This window comes from Periplaneta americana, chromosome 3, assembly GCF_040183065.1.
Source record: "Periplaneta americana isolate PAMFEO1 chromosome 3, P.americana_PAMFEO1_priV1, whole genome shotgun sequence".
Lineage (NCBI taxonomy): Eukaryota > Metazoa > Arthropoda > Insecta > Blattodea > Blattidae > Periplaneta > Periplaneta americana.
Window position 1 is genome coordinate 103,153,644 of NC_091119.1, and position 9,641 is coordinate 103,163,284.

The following is a 9,641-nucleotide window of genomic DNA, read 5'->3' on the forward strand; positions in this document are numbered from 1 at the left end:
ATTTACTACATGTTCCAAACTTCTGACATAAGAAACGCTCTTCCCAAGCAGGATCTAAATTTTTAGTACCACTTGAGGAACAAGTTGATGTATGCCTAGATGCACACGGAGCCATCGTTTCCTCTTAACTAAGCACGAAGTGAACAGAACACATTGCACAAAGAACACTCTTGGCGCGCATACAAATAGTTCATGTTCAGATTTCAGTGGTGCTGATGACTTCATGGTTTGCCACGGAGCCATAGGTGAAGAAACTACCACAGGCAGAGGAAATTGACATAGCTGAATGATTTTAGAATCAGTATCTACATTTAATGTAATCCTGGGCTCTGTGTATCTCACTCAAAGAACGTAGTACTCACTATAAAGAACATCATGAAAAATTTAGTTCCTTAGAAAGGCTGAAGCAACTACAGTTTCAGCAGCAGCAAAGAATATCTATGAAGATGATCTTGACTCCACCTTGCACATTGAATGTTTGCATTTGAAATCTTATTTGCAACTTTTAATGGTGGACAACAATAAGCGGTCAGCGCGTCTGGCTGCGAAACCAGGTGGCCCGGGTTCGAATTCCGGTCGGGTCAAGTTACCTGGTTGAGGTTTTTTCCGGGGTTTTCCTTCAACCGAATACGAGAAAATGCTGGGTAACTTTCGGTGCCGGACCCCGGACTCATTTCACCGGCATTATCACCTTCATTTCATTCAGACGCTAAATAACCTAGATGTTGATACAGCATTGTAAAATAACCCAATAAAATAAAATAAACAACGATAAAGCTGCAAATTTGTCATATCTGTGTCAACTTCTTGATAAAGAAGGACTTGTGGAAGTGTATCCAAAAATACTTGGGCATTCGATAAGTAATGGCAACAATACTGTAAATCAGTGCTCCTAGCAGTGACCATTGAAATCTTGTACTACGTAATAGAGCAGCGATTGTTTCATAAATCTGCAATATTGAAAATTTCAGAGTAGCCATATTTTGCACATACAGTGGCTGTTTATGATTTGTAGTAAACAATACAGCCCTAAAGGTACGAACAAAGGTGCTTCATAAAAATCCAACTTGCAAGAGAAAAAACATGCAACTCAGTGCTTTAGAGCACTACAAGAAGCCTGTGGGACAGAAGTCCTACCATATTGAACTATTGCAAGTTGGGTGGAAGCGAGGCATTCGCCTTCAATGAAGAGTTGACATCTGAAGAGCTTTAGATTGATCAATGAGAGAGATGCCCAGAAATGCTGCTGGAGATGGAGTCCGCCATCTTCCAAGAATTTGACAACATATTGTTGACATAGCAGGAGACTATATTTGAAGTATTTAATGTCAAAAGTAACCTAAATAAATTTAGTGTGAAACAGTAACAATGTTACCATTACTTTTCGAATGCCCTAATAGATAGGCTATAGTTCTTCGGATAACACCGGCCACCAACTGCTTAGAGGAACATCCTTTCTCAGCTTTGAGATGTGTAAAGATTTACCTGAAGTCTTTGATGGATGAGAAACGGATTTTGGCTTTGGCACTCTACAATGAAGGAAGGTTTATGCAGAATATGAAATTTGATGATCTGATAAATGACTTCTCATAAAACGAGATATGTTACAAATGAATTATTTCATTTATGTCATATCACTTTGTTATATTTCTCAAGTCTTATATGTACCTCTCGTTTAATAAATAGTGTACTGCACGACATTATTAATGAATTTTATCTTTCTTTCAAAATGGGATAGAGAATGTGGCCAGGCCTGTTGAGCCTTGGGACAGTAAAGAAGTAAATCCGGCCCTGGGGCAATCCATAACAATAAAACATGAACGTCGCGTACAGTTTTTGACCATTTTAATAACATTAACTTATTGTACCAAATGTAGTTAATAGTCTACCATCTACTCCAATGAAATCTGCAATTTTATTATAATTCAGAATACAGCGACTTTGATAGTTACAGCAGATCCGTGTTATAAATTGATTTAAAAAAATGTCTGAATGTCTTATTTTAAAGATTCAAGAATAATATTGTCAAATATAGTCCATTTTTGCAATAATTATTGAGACTGATAGTTTTGATATTCTGAAAGATTTTATTATCTATTAATTCCACTTAAGGGGAGGGCACAGAGTGGGACTGTCGTCGCATGCAGGCCGCTTGGGTAGGCCCATTTCACTACCTGGGATGGAATGGTGTGCATATCCTAAGGCAGCCCCACATTAGAAATCCCCTCAACGTCGCCTAGAAACATCCCTACAGCCTACATAGCCATTTTCCTTCACTGAGGTCCCACGATGCATAACACTACCACCAACAACGAATGACCGCATATCCATGGGATCCAAATTTGGCTGTGACTGGCAAACGACTCTACATCACTGCAAGCCTGAGGCCTAGAAAAATGGAGATGATGATGAAAGAGGGGAAGTATAATTATGATGGTGGAATGAATCCGAGGTCCAACGCTGAAAGTTACCCAGCAATACTACTTCAGTTGCTTGAGGAAGAACCTCGAAAAACCTGAACCGGGTAACTTGAACAGAATTTGAACCTGGGCTCGTTCGTGTCATGGTCAGACTTGCTAACCGTTATTCCACAGTGGTGAAGTGATAAAAAGCTTTCATGTTACATAATTTCTAGTTCACAGACTTCAATAGGTACCATGTGAGTCAAGAGGAAGGAGTGGTGTATCTGTGACTACAGTTATAGTGCATTGGCTTTCCATCTAGATTGCCCGTATTCGATCCCCGGTCAAGTCTAGGTGGAATTTATGGTAGACAAAGCAGATGTTGCAAAGGGATTTTCCAGGGGCACTACCGTTTTCCTCTTTCATTCCACTAACACACTCCACTTCCACCTCATTTCATCTATCTTCTGTAATAGTAAACATAGGCTAGGGTGATGTCTGGGGGTAGTACGAGTTTCCGATGATGATCCAGGTTCTATGGTTTGAGGCTCTGGACCCTACGTTCGTACTCGTCAGGTGATGGGACCTTAACTGCAGGGCCTAGGAAGAATGACCACCTATCAGCGTCGGATTCACGAATGGTATCTGGTCTATCTATCTAGGTTTGCGAACTTTCGTATGTAAAAATTAGGAACACAAACGTTACTGACAATTTTATTGCACTCATTATTTCCACCTATCAATCCACATCATAGGCGGAGAGAGAACCGTTTCCTTGGGGGGGGGGGCAAAGCAAAACCATAGAATTCCGATATAATGAGGTTATGGGGGATATCATTTACTTCCTCCTCCATTATAGCTTGACCTTGGTACAGTATAAGTAATAATAAAAGTATTTTGGGGTGCATGTTTCTTACAGTGTTACATCCATATCCACGATGTTTCGGACCGAGTTGTATAGGGTTTCAACTTATACTACAAACTCTAATAGGGTCTAACCATAGGTTTCTTCGAGCCCTGACATTCACGTATGGAAGTGGACTCTGTCCATGCTAACATAGAAAGAAGAAGTAAACATGTGTGGTTGTATTCGATTCTACTGGAGGTTACTATTGTGAGAATGAGATCAGATAAGCGTATGGTAATAGAGATGGATAACATTCAATTTTTAGTTTTCAGCCAACTCCAGAAGAAGATGATAAACAACAAGAAAACTGCAGAAAATGGTGACTCTGTAACCTGGTTGAAGATGGTTTGGGAAGAATACCTGAGAAAGATTCCTTGCGCGATATTCTACAATTATTCCTGCAATGTCACATTCCAGGTTCTACGAACCAAGAGAAGAGCTTCCTGCGAAAGTCATCAGAGACTGAAACCAATATTATTCTTTGCCCCACTTATGACTGCTCCATCTGCATAAGCAGAGAAAAGAAAAAGATTTTCTAGATTTGTGTCATAAGGGGATAATACTCCTTAGGTACCATGCATTGTGCCTTGTAGTGGGATAACTAGGAGTAAAATACACAGTCAGTTTTATTTAAGTTTTCATTACAGATTTAGAGTATTAAATTATTTGGAAGTAGGCCTATATTATTAATGTTTTAATTTCTCAGTGAAGAATGTAATGTTCATTTAACTACATTCTGTACTTTATTAATGCTTATTTTTAAGTTTGGGTGAGGCATCAATGAATGAACGATGTAGTAAGGCCTAAATAATATTATTAACAAATAATTTTGATTAGCTGAACATTCTGTAGGCCTACTATATTCGTTAGATAAAAAAACCTCTTATGCCATTTACCTCATAATTTATTATCTCAAGTTCAAAGTCAGAAGTAGATTATTAACGTTTAGAAAAAACTGCTCTGTGTAAAAACCAACTGTACTGGAGAGGAAAATCTTTATTATTTCAGTCTCTGAATGTCACAGACTCACGTTTATACAATTCATGAGCAGCAGCTGCAGTGAAATTAGATCTCTATACTGCGTTCCATAATGTCTGACAGGAAACGTAAACATTGTCGGCAGAGGTAGGGAGGCGCATAATTGCTACTCAACCAATGGCAGACGTCACAGTCCAGGCTTATCTCGACATTGGGCGGACAGAACGCTTCAGACCACCCAACTTCAAGATAAGCATGGGATGTGATCTCTGCCATTGGGACCGGGTACAATTTTTCCCTTGAAATTATTCAAGCCTGCTTCACGGGGAGGTTCTACCTGAAAGCCAGATTTGCATAATATATTTGTTACTATAGCTACGTTACTAGAAAGCTACAATTTAAGTCACACAGAATTATGGGCACTCAAAGTTGGGTTTCTGGCATCTTGTCAGTCCATTTGTGTAGCGTGGATATAAAGTGAAGAATTGTGACGGTGTCATGTGGTTTCTGGGGTAGCTCAGTCGGTAGAGCATTCGTGCGGCAAGCGAAGGGTTCCGGGATCGATACCCGGCTCCGGAATAATTTTCTCTTGAAATTATTAAAGCCTGGTTCGCAGGGAGCATCTACATGAAAGTCAAATTTGCACGCTATTAAATAACAATTCTTGTACGTACAATTAAATTGAAAATTTTAATTTGAAAATATAAATAAAAGCCGCTACACTGAGTAAAACACGACTTGAGCTTCAGTCCGCCACTGCACTCATCCCCGCTTTCTGCACCCTTGCCCCGAGAGCCAGTCCGGAGCAGCTCCCTTGAACCACGGAGCTACGGTGCGTCACATATATACCGTGTATATAATTTGAATTGGTAATTGAAATTAAGGGAAAATGGCTGAACAGATTTTAATAAATGAGCCCTCATTTTGAAGCTTGGAATCGAAAGTTTTTCGGAAAAATGGTAGTTTTAAGTGAAATGTCAATTTTCCTACATCATTTTCCTACTTTCCAAAATCCACGTGTCGTCAGTTTTCAGAAATAATGGGTTTTCAGAAGAAAACAGAACACAAACACACTAAAATAAACAATATCACTCTAAGGCTAAGACCTGCAGAATTGCTGATATATTTAGAGTTCAGATGACTTGGGTTCTCTTACATCATAATTCCAATATGTCGATCATTTAAATTATGGTTTATTTAACGACGCTCGCAACTGCCGAGGTTATATCAGCGTCGCCGGTGTGCCGGAATTTTGTTCCACAGCAGTTCTTTTATATGCCGCTAAATCTAGTGACATGGGGCTGCCTCATTTAAGCACACTTACATGCCATCGACCTCGGCCGGGATCGAACCCCCAACCTCGGACATAGAAGGTCAGCGCAATACTAACTTTGCCACCCAGGGTGACTGTCGATCTTCATTTGTATAAATTTTTCAGAACGTTTCTCTAATGTTGATAATCAAAAACTTCAAGACTTACTAAAATGAATTTACAGATCAGATTCTCTGATGTGTAATTTTCTGAGTACAGCTGTCTGTGTATTGGATATTAAAAACTACAAAACTTAAGAATGTTTGATGACATTACCATTAAAAATGAAATGTTATTATAGTGAATTCCATGATGTAATTGTCACTAATTATACAGATTAATGCTTTATTGATGGTAAGAAAGTGAAATCTTTTGGGTTTATATAAGTAGGCGTACAGAATATTTGAAGTTAGATCTTCATTTCTATACTATTTACTGAGTGACGGCTATATAGTAGTCTATACAAAACTTACGTAATATAACAATATTGTTATTGAAATTAAATATTTTTATAGTTATTAATCAAGTGGTATGGGTCTTTTCTATAGTATATTTAATGGTGGTGTGGTGTAGATATTTAAAGATAAAAGAATTTGTAAAACAGTTATGCTACCGGTTGTTCTTTATGGTTGTGAAACTTCACTTGGATAAATTTATTTCTTATTCTGCTAAACCTCCCCTTTTATCCGACTTACACACCACTGCGGGTAGTGTTGACACATTCGGACCTTCCTATCACGGTATCGGCATGACGCAGGGCCACCGCAGAGATAACACAGAGCAATCACAAGACAAGGATAACACCCAATCCTGTGTTGGGAAGAATATGCATGCGCTATCCACACAGCTACAACGGGAGACACCTATTGATAATATGCGATAAGAACGGTTTTTATTATATAGGCTAAGCATCGATTTGAACGAATAAATAGAATTAAACGTTCATAGTTATAGCCTATTTCTTGTTGAAATGTGAATTAAATAAGAAATATATAATATTATATTATTGGTTTCCTCATTAGTCTATATACAGTATTTAGAAGCTGCGAACAGGTTAAATCCTACACGCTGCTGTTGATTCCCCTCTCTCCCTTGCCATGATTTGACGCTCGTGGTAGCCACAGATGTTCCGTTAACTGCTCCCGCAATATATCTACAAATCAGTTTTATTTTTAAACTTCTAAATGTAATGAATAAATGCCCAGCAAATACATTTTCATTTAAAAGTTGTGTATTTATAGGGTTAATCTTTTAATGATTTGCTAAAGTTTGACTGCATTGTGTATGTTTTTACACGTAAGCAAACGGTTTTTTCTTGCAAGAAACAGAACGCAGAGTGAGTATAAATGGTTCCTCCTTATTGGTTAAGGGAATTGAGCGGGGGTGCTCATACGGCTATGCGCAGACACGTAAATTTTAGACAGTTGACGCATGACGTCACCGAGGGAGCTAAACAATTGGCAGTATGAATTAAAAGCAAGCTATAAGTTGTTTTCTAGCAGTGATTCTGGTTACGTGTGCCCTAAATGTGACAAATCTGCTCTCATAGTGGAATATTTCCAAATAAAAATGTGTTATAATGAACTGAATTATATTTATAGCAGTTACTGTTGTTAATTCGGGCTTTCACGTGTTTTATAATCGTAGTATATAGGTTATGTATTTAAGTTAGCCCACGTGGTATTAAGTTAATTAGTTTATTGTAAATATTTTGTGCCTAAAAACATATTGCATTATTTACCATGCCCGGTTGCGCAGTGTTTTCGTGTAAAAAATATAATCGTAAGACTAAAGGTTCAGATTTGATTTACCACACCTTTCCCAAGGATGACAGTGTTTGTAAGCAATGGATTCATGCTTGCAGAAGGAAAGACAAAATCAACATTAAAAATGCCACCGTGTGTAGTGTTCATTTTCTACCAGAAGATTATGAGAGGGACCTGAAAGCAGAGCTCTTGAACATTAAACCTAAAAAGATGCTTAAAATTTCTGCAGTTCCTTCATTACATCTGGACATCGATTCAAGACCAAACAAGATGAATATAGAGGCTTCCTCTTCACACCAGCCAGAGTCACCACAAATTACGGTAAGTGACAGACAGACAAGGCAGATTAATCGACGTTCAAGAAAGCGAGGGCTTGAGAGATTGAAGACACTATCACCCAAGAAGAAGAAGTTTGATGTTGGTACAATTATAGATAGCACTAGTGACTCAGAAAGACATTTGAAAGCACGGTTAGAAAAATTAGAGAAAGATAATAAACAAATGCAGACTGAAATGAATAAGTTAAAACTTAAAAATAAGTTACTGACCTTGGCTCTGAGCAGGAAAAGTAAACATATACAACAACTTGAGAACAGAATTAATGCAAAGGTAAAAGAGAGAGTTTCCATTGTTTTGAGAAAAATTTTTACAGAAAACCAGATCAAGAACTTGTTGGTGACAAAAAAGAAGCCAAAATGGACAAGAGAAGATATAAGCAGAGCCTTGACACTCCGCTCAATATCGAGGAAATGCTACATATATTTAAGGCAAAGTGTAGGAATCCCCTTACCATCACTGTCAACTCTAAGGCGCTGGGTTTCCAATTCCTTTAAGTGCAGGCATGGCATATTAAGTAATGTTTTATTTATGATGCAAACTCAATGCAAGAATTTAACAAAAAATGAACTTTTATGTATCCTGAGTTTTGATGAAATGAATATGGATGCAAGAGTGTGCTATGACCAAGATGAGGATAAAGTTTATTGGCCCCACAGCCAGGCACAAGTCGTAATGGTTCGAGCGCTATGAAGTAATTGGAAGCAGCCAATATTTTTTGATTTTGACGTTACAATGACAGGATCACTGCTAAAAGAAATCATTTTAGAAGTGCAAAAGGTGGGTGTTGTTATTGTGGGAGTTGTAAGTGACATGGGTGGGAAAAACAAGAGAGTCTGGAAGGATTTGGAAGTAGATCACAAGAAAAGTTGTTTTGATAACCCCAGTGATGACACCAAGCGCATATGGGTTTTCCAAGATGTGCCACACATGATAAAATTATTGAGAAACCACTTCATTGACGATGGTTTTACTTTACCCAGTGGGAAGATAATTAACAAAACCATTATCGAGAATATTTTATCTATGGATGGAGGTGAAATAAAAATCTGCCCGAAACTGAAATATAACCATCTAATGATATCAGGTAGAGACCGACAGCGTGTCCGTCCTGCATGTGAATTATTTTCAAATCACGTTGCAAAAGCCATTAGTTACCTCTTGCCAAATGAACATGAAGCATCAGAATATTTCAAACTTGTTAATGATGTTTTTGATATTTTCAATTCTAGGATTCCGGACAGTGAACAAATTCCCATTGCAAGTGGTTTTGGCATACATTTTAAAGACCAAGAGAATATCCTAAGGACATTTCATACCATGTGTGAAAAAATGAGAGTTGGCAAGAACACTTCACTGCTTCCTTTTCAGAAAGGTTTTATAATGTCCATTAGATCTTTATTAGGTTGTTTTACTGACCTCAGAAAATTGTATGGGCTAAGCTACATCTTAACTGCTAGACTGAACCAAGACTGCCTTGAAAATCTTTTCTCTCAAATAAGAGCATTGGGACGCACTTACGACCATCCCCTTCCAGTAGAATTTAAAAACCGTTTGAGGCTGCTTATAATGAGTCGCAACATTTCAGACATTTCGTTCAATTCCTCAGCTGTTGAACTAGAAGCAGATACAATTGATTATCTTACTTCTAACCTTTTTGCAGGACTTCTACCAGACATGACAGAGGCATTGGCAATGATAGAAAATGATTCTGAAATTTCAGAAATTACTGTTGAAAACCTTCCTGAAGCAAGAGTCATACAAAATGTTTCTGAATTTTCCAGCGAAGGTCTACGATATTTGGCTGGCTATATTGCTTTTCGCTGTCGTGAAGTAGATAGATCATTAGGGGATTCTACAGGCCAATTAATTAGTGTTACACCAGATGCATTGCCGGTACATCAGGGCTGGATTGAAAAACTGTCTCGAGGAGGTCTGCT

At 38.1% G+C, this 9,641-nt stretch overlaps 1 non-coding gene across 1 annotated transcript; it reads left to right on the forward strand.

The window, feature by feature from the left end:
* The first annotated feature begins 4,793 nt into the window (after positions 1 to 4,793).
* Positions 4,794 to 4,866, forward strand: TRNAA-GGC (transfer RNA alanine (anticodon GGC)). The gene has a single exon. It is a non-coding gene; the product is annotated as a tRNA-Ala (tRNA).
* The last annotated feature ends 4,775 nt before the right edge of the window (positions 4,867 to 9,641 follow it).